The 15433-nt window shown below is 37.0% G+C and overlaps 1 long non-coding RNA gene across 1 annotated transcript in view; it reads right to left on the reverse strand.

The window, feature by feature from the left end:
* Window positions 1–7082, reverse strand: part of LOC141278754 (uncharacterized) — a 69820-nt gene extending 62738 nt beyond the window's left edge. The window contains exon 1 of the long non-coding RNA XR_012331900.1: window positions 6972–7082. This is a non-coding gene — a long non-coding RNA (uncharacterized lncRNA). The remainder of the gene's footprint in view (window positions 1–6971) is intronic.
* Between the last annotated feature and the right edge of the window lie 8351 nt (window positions 7083–15433).

Here is a 15433-nt window from a genome sequence, read left to right on the forward strand (position 1 = left end):
ATCTTCAAAACATAAGTATAAATAAAAAAGAAACATATCTGGAAGGTTTGTAGAATGTGAGCGAATCATGAGACCATTCCTGGAGGAGCTTATTAGATTTCTATCACCTGCCTACAAAGCCCCATGAGATAGTCTCACATTCAATATTGCTTCATTACAAATACTAGTGATGCATCTGTAAATTAATAGATTTATTTTAATTATAGAAACAAAAATATTGTCAAGACATTAGAGACAAATCTTCCAGTGATAGGAAGAGAGTTCAGAGATGCTTGTGTATAGTTAAGCCTAGACTGAGAGCTGCTCAGTACAGAACAGTGCCAAAACAAATTTTTAAATTATTAATTTTAATTTAATAATTTGCTAAGCTAAGTTATTTAAATCAAATTTGGTTGGACTGAATTTAGAGGAACATGCAAGTGGCATTTTTAAGTGTGCTTTCTATAGTATCCTTTTCTCTAGCAAGGTGACACTGTTTAAGTACACGGGATTAAATATCATCAAATGAAAAGATAGGTATACCTGGCAAGAAGAGTTAAAGTCTGATTTAACTTCATAAATCATGACTTTGAATAATGAGATAACAGACAATAAAAATGTATATGGCCGCGGTGCTTTATTATTGAACTATATGTAATTGCTTTATGACCAGTACCATATTGACCTAATAATTTATTCTGCAAATTTATTTTTATATTGATTTTCCATCCAGAATATAAAAATGAACACAATAAAATTAATTGGTCTGCTCCTGAGATATATCAGTTAGCGTTGACTAATCAGGAAAAATAAAAGTAAGTGATGACATTGTACTTGTGAACTTCTTTCCAAAAACTCCTTGGACCTGGGCCAAAATCATAGGAATTAAAATTCTTTATAACGTTGACCTACCAACGCCCAGGCCTATACATACCCATCTGATTGTTTTCAGATTATTAATTTAAATATGCAATATGATATCAACTATTCTCAAATACCCATTCTTTTTAATCAATTGAAATATTTCTTGTATCTCAGATCCTTCCAGAGTCTAAGTCAGAAGTGCTTGAAATTGACTGACCACTTTCAGATGGATTGACACTTCAGCCGTAGCTTCACATACACCAGAGTCATCCTTTCACTAAATAGATATTTATAGATCCCTTAAGATAGTTCAGGATTACTAAGTGTTAATGAAAAAGATACAGTTTCTGCCTTCCAGTTGTTTAGAGTTAAGCAGGGGAAGAGACAGATGACCAGTCATTTCAATGCAGAATGTTACTGTTCTGATAAAACTGCCCATGGATTTATACGGGAGAGATAAGAAGGGACTTGATGGTGACGTAATGCATGGCATGGCTACTCTAGTTAACAATACTGAACTGTATATTTGAAAGTTGCTAAGAGGGTAGATCTTAAAAGTTCTCATCACAAGAAAAAAAATCATAACTGTGTAAGGTTATAGATGTTAACTAGGCTTATTGTGTTGATCATTTCACAATATATAAAAATATCGAATCATTATACTGTATACCTGAAGCTAACATAATGTTGTATGTCAATTATACTTCAATTAAAAATTTTTTAAAGCAAAAACAACACAAAAATAGCATAAAAATGCCTTATTAACACACACACACACACACACACACACACACACACACACACACACACACAAAAGGGACTTGACCCAGGCAGTAGGGTTTGGAAAAACTTCCTAGAGGAAGATTTATCTGAATCAAATTCTGAATTGTGAATGTGAGCGAAATGGGTATGTAGGACAGGGGAGAAACAGGAATTAGAGAGAGCAGGAGTGAAGAAAATTCAGAAAGTTCAATTTAAATGAAATAGATGGTTATTATATGTGTGTCTATACATGCAGTCCAGGGAGGAGATCTGACAGTCTATCAATATCATTTTGGGTCAACAAATTCCTCTAACCGATATAGCAGGTGGTTAGTTCAAAAACAATTGTTTTTCAGTCTGAAGATATAGAAAATTTTTTTTAGCATTACAGTACCATTTAAAAAGCTTTACTGCATCTGCAGAGATTGGTACCACTTGTGAATTCTGGTCTACACGCCCTCACCATTCTGAGATCTAAAATATGGAAATATGGTCCAACTGACAGGGTACAGCTGTCACAGTAAATAATCTGGTTTTGAACAATTTAATCTAGGAAACGTGGGCAGTCTATATAATTCTTAGCTATGAAAATATCAAATGTTTTAGACTCTGAAGCCACAATATTTAATATTTTAAGCAATCACACAAACGTAACCAAATAAAGCATTAATTTTAAAAAGGTACCTGGAAGTTAATTACAAGATGGAAAATAGCGTATCTTGACTTTGTGTTTTTAAGGAATATCAAATTATTAAAATGAATACTTCACTCCAAATTTTCTCAGGATGCAGAGTTTATTAAATTTGTATGTAGAAAGTCCTTTAACCAAAACGTCCAAATCAGCTTTAATTTTGCCATCAATACAGCAGCTGAAACAATACTTTTCATAAGGGAACTCTAAGTAAAACACCCCAGGAATAAAGTGAAATGCTTATTTTAACTCATTATAAACACAAATAAATACAGAAATTAAGACACTGGTGGCATAAAAATGATGTGAAAGGGGGTATTTTCATGACCTAATGCACTGTATCTGCTTATTATATGAAAAAAATCAAAATTTTTAAAAAGTAACTGGAAACAAGTAATTTACCTTGAAGAGACCTCAAAGAGTATGAGCACAATGTCATAAACAGTATTTGGAAAACATGCCCTCCTTAATGGTCATCTATAGCTCATTGAGTGTGGTTTTTCTCTGAAGTTAAGGACACTTTTCAAATTTAGTTTCACAATTGATTCACTTAAGTAACAGTAAGTGCATTTTAGATTGATAAATTTGTAATAAGTCTAGGCAATAAAAATCTACTGTAATTTTTACAAACTGAGTTGCCTTCCAGATGCTTATATGCTCAGGAATGACATTATATTTTTAGGACTTTTTGTTTCATCTAAAGAATGAAACACATCTCCAAAAGGGAGATTAAAATGTGTTCATATTTACTGAGTTCCAGGTGTATACTTTAAAGAAATATACTAAAATGACTGAAACTTGGGCCTTGAGATGAAAAATGCTAAAAAATAAAAGTTTACAATTTACTACATATTGTAGAATGTCCATAAACAAAACTTATAGGCACTTCTACATTTATTGAAAAGAATTCAATTACTGAGTCAAAACACTGAGTTGGGTAGACTAGTGATAGTAATATGTTCTCTGTTTAGCTGATTTGATAAAAAAATAAAACTATGGTTTAGAATACTAAATTTTGCATTTTGAAAATTCAAAATGTTACTGACCCTTTAAAAAATTTCCCCAAAATAAATAAAAGCCTTTCTATTGTGTTAAAAGATTAGATTAAAATATGATGTTTGGCAAGGGGTTAAATTTAAATGTTCAGCCCTTTCCTTACTCCCCCAAATTATACATTTTTAAAATAGATGTCACATACTATTTTTTTACATTTATTTTGAAGTAATTCAGCAAAGAATAAGCAAAACAGTGTGGTGTATATACAAAGTAACAAAAGTTATGTTGTTATTTTAAGTACCTAATGTCCTAAATATCTTAATATTACTGCATTAGACCAGGGAAGTGAAACAGACTCCTGCACATCAGTATTCAATCTGAGCAGAATGACAAAATGTAAACGGCAAGGACAATGAATGACAAAATGTAATATCACTTTATAATGCCTTTTTTTATAATAGTGTATCTAAGAAAGTCATTAAATTAAAATAAAGTGTATTCTGTAATTGCCTTCATTGAACAGACAATTGAAAACAGAATTGTATAATGCAGATTCATTTTACATTGCATTAATGTCCTAGGTTTAGGAAATTGACAAGACTTCCAAATTACTCATTACATTTCACACTCACTTAAATGGATATCTGTATAAATAATATTGTATAAAATATGATAACATGACATGGGATTTCAAATAGGATTTCAAATGGTGTGTATGGGGCTTGTTACAGTGAATCCTCCCTCCGGGCTTTTTCTTTCCTTTTTACTAGTTCCAACAGTCTTCTACCACACTACTATGAAATCTAAAATTCCTTTCCTTATCTTTTTTTTTTTTTTTTTTTTTTTTTTTTGCCATACGCGGGCCTCTCACTGTTGTGGCCTCTCCCGTTGCGGAGCACAGGCTCCGGACGCGCAGGCTCAGCGGCCATGGCTCACGGGCCCAGACTCTCCGCGGCATGTGGGATCCTCCCGGACCGGAGCACGAACTCACGTCCCCTGCATCGGCAGGCGGACTCTCAACCACTGTGCCACCAGGGAAGCCCTCCTTATCTTTTTTTAAAAATAATAACAATTACATGTGTATATATGTATATACATATGTGTGTATAAAGATATAGACATATAAAGATATAGAGATGTGATATATCCCTCACAATAGAAGTCAGAATCCAGCATAATCTATTATTTCAGTGTATCTATTACCCTCATTCCTTCCTCCCCTCCTCCTCAGTACCAGCCAGGCCTGAACCCTCAGTCAGGCCACACTAGTCACCTAGAAAAGGAGAAAGGTAAGAATGCAAATCATTTCACAAAATAATTCAATTTGGAGACTGAATTAATTGCCCAATTGAAAAATTGGTGGACTTCCCTGGTGGTCCAGTGGTTAAGACTTCAAGCTTCCACTGCCCGTGGGTTGGATCCCTGATTGGATAACTGAGATCCCACATGCCACATGGTGTGCCCCTCTACCCCCCCTAAAAAAAAGAAAAATTGGGAAAAAAAAAAAAGAAGGGGTTTCCCTGGTGGCGCAGTGGTTGAGAGTCCACCTGCCAATGCAGGGGACACGGGTTCGTGCCCCGGTCCGGGAAGATCCCACATGCCGCGGAGTGGCTGGGCCCATGAGCCATGGTCGCTAAGCCTGCGTGTCCGGAGCCTGTGCTCCGCAGCAGGAGAGGCCACAGCGGTGAGAGGCCCGCGTACCGCAAAAAAAAAAAGAAAGAAAAAGAAGGAAAGAAAAACAAGAATAGGCATAGCACAGAATGGCTACCAAACCTTTGAAAAGATGCTCAAAATCATTCATTATCTCACCTAATACTCAAATCTATGGCAGAAGTGCTGTTATTACATCCTTTTAATGGATGGGAAAGTTAAGGCTCAGAGAGGGTGAGTATATTAATTATCAAGGTCACATGGGTAATAAGTTACAGAGTTGAGATTAAAATCCAGGTGCTACACTGGGGAAAGCATGATTTGCTTAAGATAATGAAGTAAAAAAAATGTTCTTGAGTGCACAGAAATTGTTGTTGAATGGGTGGATGCATGCATGTATTAAAGAAAAACAGAGCAAACAATACTTAATGTAATGAATTTGCCAGTAACATTCCAACGATAAGGCTATTTGTCATTGTGATGATAACATATACACTCCAGGGTATTCTTTCTTTCTACCATTACAAAGGAAACTTACACGATCTTCTCTCCCCTCATCAATTACAAAAGGAATTCTCTTGCTAATTGTAGCAGCCTTATCACTTTTTTTCTCCTAATCCAAAAATTAATGACCAGTTTTTATTTTCCTCTAGGGATCAATATTTGTCAGCAGAAGTATAGGATGTTTTCTTTCCTTTTATGTATCATCTTCATCTCTTACTGCACATTGTGGTTTCAACTTTAACCGAGATGCCAAGATTTCCAACATACCAAGATAGAGGCAAATAATGTCAATAAGGATCAAAGAGACTATCAAATATCAGGTTCTGCCCCAGTAATAGAGGTATTCTGCTTCTAATTAGGCTGTTTTCTTCTAGTTTCTACCCTGAAATAGCTAAAAATTTGGGCTTCTGATTTATTCTCGAGATACGGTGTCTAAGCTGTTCTGAAGTTTATGATGGCATGCAATTATAGAATTTTAGGTAAATATATTTCTTTAGCAATCATATCAAGATGGCTGTCTCAAGAACTACTAACTGAAGAGAGAAAACACAGATAATAACTATGTATTGATAATATCCCTGGAAATTATCACAGGGGGAAGTGTCTCAACTTGCAAGTCATACTAAGAATGCCACAGACAGCACTGGGTTAGTCCCCCTTGATTCAGATTGCCGTAAGGTACATTCAGTACATTTCTATCATGCAAGAAACTGAACTGATTTGTCCTTTCATTAGTGTTCCCCTAGTATTTGCTGAGAGTATGCTGTGTGCCAGGTTTGGAGCCCGTCCTGCGTGCCTACTCTCCAGGTGAAGTGCTTTTCACAGGCTGTTCATAAACATAAGGCAAAATGATTCCTATCCTGTTTTTCAGTATTCTTTCCCAACTTTCACTTATTTTTGTCCAGGCAATACTTCTTTGCATATCATTATCAACCTTTGCTAATTTTCTTTCGTCTTCACGTCTCCCCTCTCTTAAAGTGAAGGAGATCTAAGGTCAATGAAAAGAAGAGAGAACAAAAGGGTATAGAAATGTGAAGAAACACAGACTTCAAGGTAGCAGTAATCTAGTTTACCTGAACGTAGCCTGCAAAATAATGAGTGCATACACAGGAAACAGTGGACTAACAGGAGAAAAATTAAACATTTTTATGTTCTAAATAAAATTTTTTTATGAACTAGATGTGACTCAGAGAAAATCCTGGTTAAAAAAAATATACCATCCTAGAATGCATTTTGCCTGGTAAATGTAATAGTTGTATCATACTTGCTCTCTTCAAAGTAATCTTGCATTTGGGAACCAAAATCTCAACTGCAATCCTGTACACATTCGTACTTTGTTCAGACCAGTGTATCTGTTCCCTTCCCTGGGAAGTGCTTTCAGTTATGCAGGATCCCCTTTATCCACGATCCCCAATATTGTTAGGTACCTATGGCCTTGTTCCTCCGTTATTTTTCTTAGAGAAATAGCTTTCCAGTTTATCTCAGAAAATACGTTAGCAACCCTGTCTTAATCTAAACCACCTACTGTGACAGCCAGCAAATCCCTTTCCTTGTGTCTCCGTCAGTTGCTCTGCAATTTCAGCTTGTAATATGTAAACTGGCCATTCCGTTGTAATATTTCACAGATCCAAAAACTGCCATTCCCTTCCTATTTTGTTAAACTTTAACCAATTTTGTTAGGAAACCCTTAGCCCACTTGGCATTTAGGAAAGAGCAACTTAGGGGAATTCCCTGGCGGTCTAGTCATTAGGACTCGGCGCTTCCACTGCCAGGGGCCGCCTGCAGTCCCTGGTTGGGGAACTAAGATCATGCAAGCTGCGCAGCGCGGCCAAAGAGGAAAACAACTTTGAGATGGACACTGTGACATGCACGCCAGACACCCTTTCAGTTCACTGTTATGAAGTCAGGACTTAGAGCCTCGGCTGCTTTGAGCACCATCAGGGGTCGGGCCCTGAGTCACAGACTAAGCTGCAGAGAACCACTCACCCAAGGTCATGCCTCCTTCTTCTGTGGCTCACATTCAATGACTGGCTGATGTGGGATCATGAAGGCGTGGTCATCTCAGCTCAACTTGAATAAGAATGAGGAGCCGGGCTTCCCTGGTGGCGCAGTGGTTGAGAGTCCGCCTGCCGATGCAGGGTTACACGGGTTCGTGCCCAGGTCCAGGAAGATCCCACATTCCGCGGAGCAGCTGGGCCCGTAAGCCATGGCCGCTGAGCCGGTGCGTCCGGAGCCTGTGCCCCGCAATGGGAGAGGCCACAGCAGTGAGAGGCCCGCGTACTGCAAAAATAAAACAATAAATAAATAAATAAATAAATAAATAAATAAATTTAAAAAACTTGCAGTTCTTAATTAAAAAAAAAAAAACTTCCAGTTCTGTGGCTCCCGCCTGGGGCCGGGGTCGCAGCTTGACTTCTGTCTTTGCCCACTCCTCCTTCATCGTCTCTCTCCCACAGGTGCTGATCTTAAAAACACTAATAAGCATCTTACACACCAGATTCCACCTCAGCATCTCCTTTTTGGAAAACGCAAGGACACATTCATCCTTCCAACCTTTCTTGCTCATTCATAGGGGCTGCGATTTAATGAGTATTGCCCCAGAGTCAAAGAGAATGACATCTCCACCCCACTCACATAATTTGCTTTCTACCAAGACTACTTAAACATTCTGATCCTCAGTTTTTCATCCATAAAACGGAAAGAATCATATCGACACACAGATTTTTCTGTGAGGGTTAAGTTAGGTAACCAATATGAGAGGTATAGCACGGCAGTAAAAGAATAAGTGGTCCTTAAATATTAATTTTCTTACCCATCCTTTTCCTCCACTATTTCTTACTTGATTTATTCTCTGTACGTATGCTGATAATGATGTCATTAGATGTTTTTTCTTTCTGCAAAGCTTTGCACTTAGTTTTATGAAAAATGGGTTAGGAAAAAAAACTCAGCCCAGTTATAGTTCCAGGTTCTTCATTAATTGCAGCAACACTCAGCTTTTTCAGATAATATGTTATGTGACTGTGACCCAGTTTACAATAATGCTTAGTAGCACTACTTCCTCATTTCTATATAAGAAAGTAGATGCCATGTTTTATTAGTCACACAACTGTTAAGAAGTGCCAGCTGCCTGTGGAAAAATAGAGAAAGTAAGTAATGCTGGTCCTCATTAAGTTTTAGGAGTAATATTACAATGTCATCTATGTATTGGATATTAGAGCCTTATAGCTAAGTTCATCAAAACATTAGAACATGAACAGTTCACTGTTATGAGGTCTCATTAAGGAAAGTCTCATTAAGTTTATTACTTGCTTACAAAAGCAAGTAACAAACTTCCTTCCTAAAGCAAAAATAAACATGTGATAATAAACCAGTCTCCAACCACTGACTTCAAAATCTTAGAAGACACAAAAATAATATTAATTCATGGTTATCTTTTAAAATTAAATGGATATCAAACATTATCAGAAATCTACTGAAAAAGAAATGATTATACATGTTTCATTTGGTCCATTCATAATTTCTTGCTATTATAAAGAATTTTTGTTATTTTTCTAGTAGAGATCTTATTGAAAGTCTAAAATTCTGTCATCATTACCAAATTTATCTTGAAGATATCTCCCTGACTCTAGTGTGCATTGAGAAATGGAAAATTCTGCAATAAACTGTTTAAATACAGTGTAATGGTGAGACTCGTTAAAGTGACATTCATGTTTCATTACAGTGTTATCCTTCATTAACACTATTGACATTTAATCACTTCATAGTTTAAACAACAAACTTGCTCTAGAGAGTAGAGACCCTGAACTCTCCCCTTTCCAGCTCAGTAGTGATGTCAGATGAATTTCACTTACTGGCTTTTTACTACCACATGACATGGGTATAGTTTGTCACTTACTTCTTAGGCCCTCAATTTTCCCATGTATAATCGATGTAAAAATAAAATTTGAAAAGGTGGGTGAACATCTGAATAGACTTGTTTTCCAAAAAATGTAGGTACTCCCTCCTCCTATCCCTAGGTTCTTTGTATAAATAACTGCAGAAAAGTCAGCAGTATATGTTTGGAGAGGCTCAATAGTAAGCCCCAATAGGCCTCAGTGTTTGGACTGGAGCAAGAATATTGGAAAAGGGGGAACATTTTTTTGCATCCCTATGCAGCAAAATATAAACACACGCATGAGAAATATACATAGCGCCTTGTTACCTTGGGCTTAGATGTATTTGTAATATTACATTTTGTTACAACATCTAAATCACTATTGCAAATAGTAATATTTTTAATCATGATGATTATGATTTCTGCGGGCTTGAAATACATCAGAAGCCGGGAATTGAAATTCCTTGCATAATTATCTTAAATGTTACATGTACAGTGAGCTGGGAAAAGTCTTGACATATTATGCTGCCATCTGGAAAATACTTCTCCTTTATTCCTTATCTGAGAAAGCCATGTGAGTTGTTAGTGTTTGTATTTCCGTGAGTGTCTTTATTTTCCAAGATTTAACAATGAGACAAAAACCTGGGGGAGGGGGGAGAAGGTGGGGAATTTAAAGGGGCCATGATTTGAAATGATTAGGGTCATTCTTCCCTGTACTGCTGCAGTCTCTCCACCCTATGGTGTTTTCTAGCTAGAATAATTCTAACTTTCTTGAAAGTAGACTATGGCTTATTTTAATCACTGATTTCCTTGACAAGAGGATGGAGGAGGTGTTGGGGGGGTGCTAATTATAGGGTGAGAAAAATCCTTGTAAATGTAAAATGAAGTTTTTCAAAAAGCTATCGGATACTCACACTAAATGAATAAATAAGTGGCTTATTCTGAGAAATGTGGATATAGACTCAGGGCAGCAAGACTAGGAATAAGAAGGTACTCACTGGGCTTCCCTGGTGGCACAGTGGTTGAGAATCTGCCTGCTAATGCAGGGGACGCGGGTTCAAGCCCTGGTCTGGGAAGATCCCACATGCCGCGGAGCAACTAGGCCCGTGAGCCACAACTACTGAGCCTGCGTGTCTGGAGCCTGTGCTCCGCAACGAGAGAGGCCACGATAGTGAGAGGCCCGTGCACCGCGATGAAGAGTGGCCCCCGCTCACCACAACTAGAGAAAAGCCCTCGCACAGAAACGAAGACCCAACACAGCAAAATTAAATTAATTAATTAATGAACTCCTACCCCCAACATCTTCTAAAAACAAAAACAAAACAAAAAAAGAAGGTACTCACTAAGGGAATCTTATAAAGGGTATAAACTATATTTACCTTTCTAGTCTGGAAACAGATATATTTAACAGCTAACTTCTTCCCTGTAATATACTCATTCCTTTTTATCCTCAAGCCTTCCAAGTCAGATATGCACAATTGCTGTGAGTTACGTGGGATACAAGAAGTAGTGTAGTGCTGAGCCCTAGATCTGTCTATGAGTTTAGAACTGACCTGGGCTGGGAGAGAGTTAGGTCCTGGGGTTAGTTCCCTGGTTCCAAGGAAAACAAAGGATATCAAGTGATTGGCTGAGAATAGCAGACAGAAGTCGGGTGAGAGAGGAGAATGAATTCTAACAGAGGCTGGCTTGGTGGTGGGTGGGAGAGAGCTCCTCCTCCCTGTCTACACAGAACTACTAGGAGATGCTGCTTAAGGGGATAAAGTGGGTAGAGACAAAATTTTCAATTTCTCATCCATTTCTACCATTTTTCAAAGTGTCTGTGTGGAGTCCTAAGGAGGCACCTCTGTGACTCAGGGTAAATTGTTAACAGAATGGCTGAGAAAATTGGGCTGCAGATCCAGTAATCCTCTTCACCAAAGCTTTTTATGTGGACTTCCATCAAAGAATTAATTTGTTAAAAGATCCCTGTGACACAGAAAAGGAGTGAATAACATATCTATGTTTATTAAATGAGAACATTTATATAATACAGATAAAAATAAATAAATTATGTTTTTCCACAATGGCAAGATAAGAAGATAAATAGTCAGGGTATTTGTCATGGTAGACTGACATTTTAAAGATTTCTATAATACTACAGAGTAAGTTACTTTTTTTTTAACTTTAAATTTTCTGTCTTTGTAGGATTAAGATAATCAATTCCATAATGCTTATACACAGGGGTTTTAAAAGAATGAAAGGAAGAAAGTAGTTTTGTGTTGTATAGAATTTAAATGTACAGAAATTAATCCCACGTTGTAGAATCTATTAGAGGAGAGGTCTTCTCTGTTCTCTCGAACACCTGCTTAGCTAGTAATTAATAGCTAAGAAGTAGAGCTAAGCCCTCGAGTCTTTCCCATCACTTTTGGTGAATGCCTGGTCTTTCTAGTCTACCATTCCAAAATGCAATGTTTTCATCCTCCCTTCTTGACTGTCCAGATCCCAGAAATCCCCTTTGGAAAGCCTTTCATATGTTGTAACTAATTGAGTCCTCTTGTGAACTACAAATATGTGACTACTTATGTCATCTGTAACTCATAACCCATTTCCTTAGTATCCCTGCTCACTACTCTGAGATATGTGCAGTGTAGAGCAAGAGAAATGAACCTTATTTCTCCTCCTAACTCCGTTACCAGCTGTATCAACATCAGTAAGCCTCCATGAGGTTGTGTTTCCTCACTTGAAAATGAGAAATTCTACTCTATGGAATACGATATTCTTCAGTTGTTAAAAAGCTTTAAGAAACATCTTAAGCAATGTAAAATGGTGTTGTTTATGGCATGACTTTCCAGGACTTTTGCTGTACAAATGCTCACTGTAAATCTTCAAAATGCAGCCATGGTGTTGCACCATTTCCCAGCTTTATTTGATCGTGAAGCCCTGTGTTTTCAGAACATCTTATAGGAATAGTATCCTAGGCAGCAGATTTAGGGAACATGGGTCTTGATATTTCTCTGTTCTAAGATTCTACCTTACATCTTTCTGAATGTAAGAGAAGTAAAGATATAAATGTTCGTTAATAACAAGGTAGCATTAATGGGTTTTCTCAGACATACTTAATGAGAATATCTAGGGTAAGGGGGTTAAGAATCTAAAAAGCATCATAGGTGAGGGTAATACAACAAGCAAGGAAAGCCTTAGTGAATAGCTGAACTTATGTGAAAGTAAAAGGAGTTGCTCTAAAGCCTAAAACAATGCATAATTGAGAATTCAGAGGGGCGGTTTAGTAACGGAGCCAGATTTTGCCCTGGAAACTTTGCCTAGGCTAAGAAGCCACAGAATCTAAATACATGAAATAAGCCAGAGGAAGAAACAGGGTAGCCTTGTGTTAATAAGCCTGAAAATAATCGACCCAAAGAGGGAAATGGGAAGATACTTATCAGTCTTTTCCTTTATAATTCTCAGCCACAAATCCATATGGGTTTGGTGCTAGAATTGACCCTACTTGTACAGCCCCAAAATCCCAAGAAAAAAATTAATCTTAATTGGCCTTAGTTATATGACCTAATTACCTATAAAAGCTCAAACCTCTGAAAGATGACACTTTAAATGCACCACCAGAGGCCAGACTCTGGTTGGTGCTGATAAAGGAGTAACCTTTGTTCTGGTAACCTCCCTGATTCCCTGGCTTCATGGAGGTTAGACTCTAACGCAACCCTGTACATTCCCAGACATCCACCAGCCGTATGTGAAAGAAGGCAGACAAATACAACATTTTTACAAGTCATGTGCTAATTAATTTTAATGTGAAGATGTCCTTACATTAGAAAATCAATTGATGGAATCCACCATGTTAATAGATTGAAGGAAAATAGACATATGATCATATTATTGTAATAGAGGCAGAAACAAAAACACTTGATGACAAAGCATTTATGACAAAACTTCTTGTACTTGACACAGAGTGATAAATCTTTAACCTGGTAACACATCTGTGTTAAACATATACTCTTAAATGTATATATGAATTATTCACGATAAAAAATGTTTAAATATTAACATCCTATGTGACAGTTATTCATTGTCGTATCTAGTAAGCACTATTCTAAATGGCTCATTCTGTCAGCAGCACAAATGTAAATGTACTGGGCAAAAATAATATGAAAATTTATTTTCTGTGTAAACTCTAGGATTTAAAAAAATGGCATATGTAAATGACCAACAAGGACCTACTGTACAGCACAGGGAACTATACTCAAAGTTTTGTAATAACCTATAAGGGAAGAATATATATACACACACACATATATATATAACTGAATCGCTGTGCAGTACACTTGAAACTAATGCGATATTGTAAATCAACTACACATCAATAAAAAAGATAGGTTTGAAAAAATGACATATATAAAAACATAACATCTCTCATTATCAGTTGCAGCTAATCTTAGAATGTAATATCAGTAATTCACACAGGTATAAGTTCTCACTGTTTTCACTTGAGATTTTTTTCTGTTCATTTTTTAATAACAGCTTTATTGAGATCGTTCACATTTCACAAAATTCACCTTTTGAAAGTGTACAATTCAGTGTTTTTATTATATTCACGGAGATGTAACCATCATCATCAAATTTCAGACTAATTCTATAACCCCCCAAATAAATTCTGTGCCACAGAGCATTCAGTCCCCATTCCCCCTTCTTCCAGCCCCTGGAAACCACTAATCTACTTTCTTTCCTTATGGATTTGCCTCTTCTAGATGTATGATATAAAAGTATTCAATATATGACCTTAGCATCTGGATTCCTTCACTTAGCATAATGTTTTCAAGAGTCATCCATATTGTAGCAAGTATCAGTACTTCATTTCTTTTTATGGCAGAATAATATCAATTATAAAGGTATACCACATTTTGCTCATCCATTCATCACTTGATGGGCATTTGGGCTGCTTCCAATTTTTGGCTATTACAAATAATGTTTGTATGAACACTAGTGTACAAATTTTTATATGGACATATGTCTTCAATTCTCTGGAGTATATACCTAGGAGTGGAATCGCTAGTCTATGGTAACTATTGATATATGTTTAACATTTTGAGGAACTGCCAAACTGTTTTCCTAAGAGGCTGCAACGTTGTACCTTTCTACCAGCTGTGCATGTGGCGTCCAAGTTTTCCACATCTTCACCAAACACTAGCTATTCTGTCTTTTTTTTATGTTAAGCATCTGTGAGTATGAAGAAGCATTTCATTGTGCTTTTGATTTTTATTTCTCTAATGATTAATGACATTGAGTATATTTTCACTTGCTATCGGATAATTGTATATGCCCTTTGGAGAAACAAGTCCCTTATCAGATATATGATTTGCAAATATTTTCTCCCATTATGTGAGCTGCCTTTTCACTTTTTTGATGAAGCACAAAATTTTCAATTTTCAGGAAGTCCAAATTATATATTTTTTTTAGACACGTGATTTTAGTGTCATATCTAAGAAACTATGAAGATTCATTCCTCTTTCCTTCTAAGAATCTTATATTTCAGTTCTTAGACACAGGTCTGTGATTCATTTTGAGTTAATTTTATGTATGGTATAAGGTAGATAATCCAAATTTATTTTTTGCCTTTGGACACCCAACTATCTCCATACCTTTCATTAAAGACTTCCTTAAGTTTTGATAAATGACAATGTGTGAATGAAATATAAATGGAACTGGCCAAAGGCCTCACAAACTTCCCCTACAAATGTGAACCAGAACTTGAAGATAGTGTGGGAATTTTAAGGGAGCTTGTAGATGAAAAGCTGGTGCTCATCTATTCCTGCCAACTTGAAGAGCCTTGGCAGCAAATAGAATCATTTCATGTGTAAATCTCTCACAAACTAAACAATCTCCCTCTGGCCAGTAAACTTGTTAACATTTTTAGAATTTTAAATGTAGTAGTCAGGGGCTTCCCTGATGGCGCAGTGGTTGAGAGTCCACCTGCCGATGCAGGGGACACGGGTTCCCGATGCAGGGGACACGCGTTCGTGCCCCAGTCTGGGAGGATCCCACATGCTGCGGAGCGGCTGGGCCCGTGAGCCATGGCCGCTGAGCCTGCCCGTCCGGAGCCTGTGCTCCGCAACGGGAGAGGC

The sequence above is a fragment of the Tursiops truncatus genome, chromosome 5, assembly GCF_011762595.2.
Source record: "Tursiops truncatus isolate mTurTru1 chromosome 5, mTurTru1.mat.Y, whole genome shotgun sequence".
Taxonomy (NCBI): Eukaryota; Metazoa; Chordata; class Mammalia; order Artiodactyla; family Delphinidae; genus Tursiops; species Tursiops truncatus.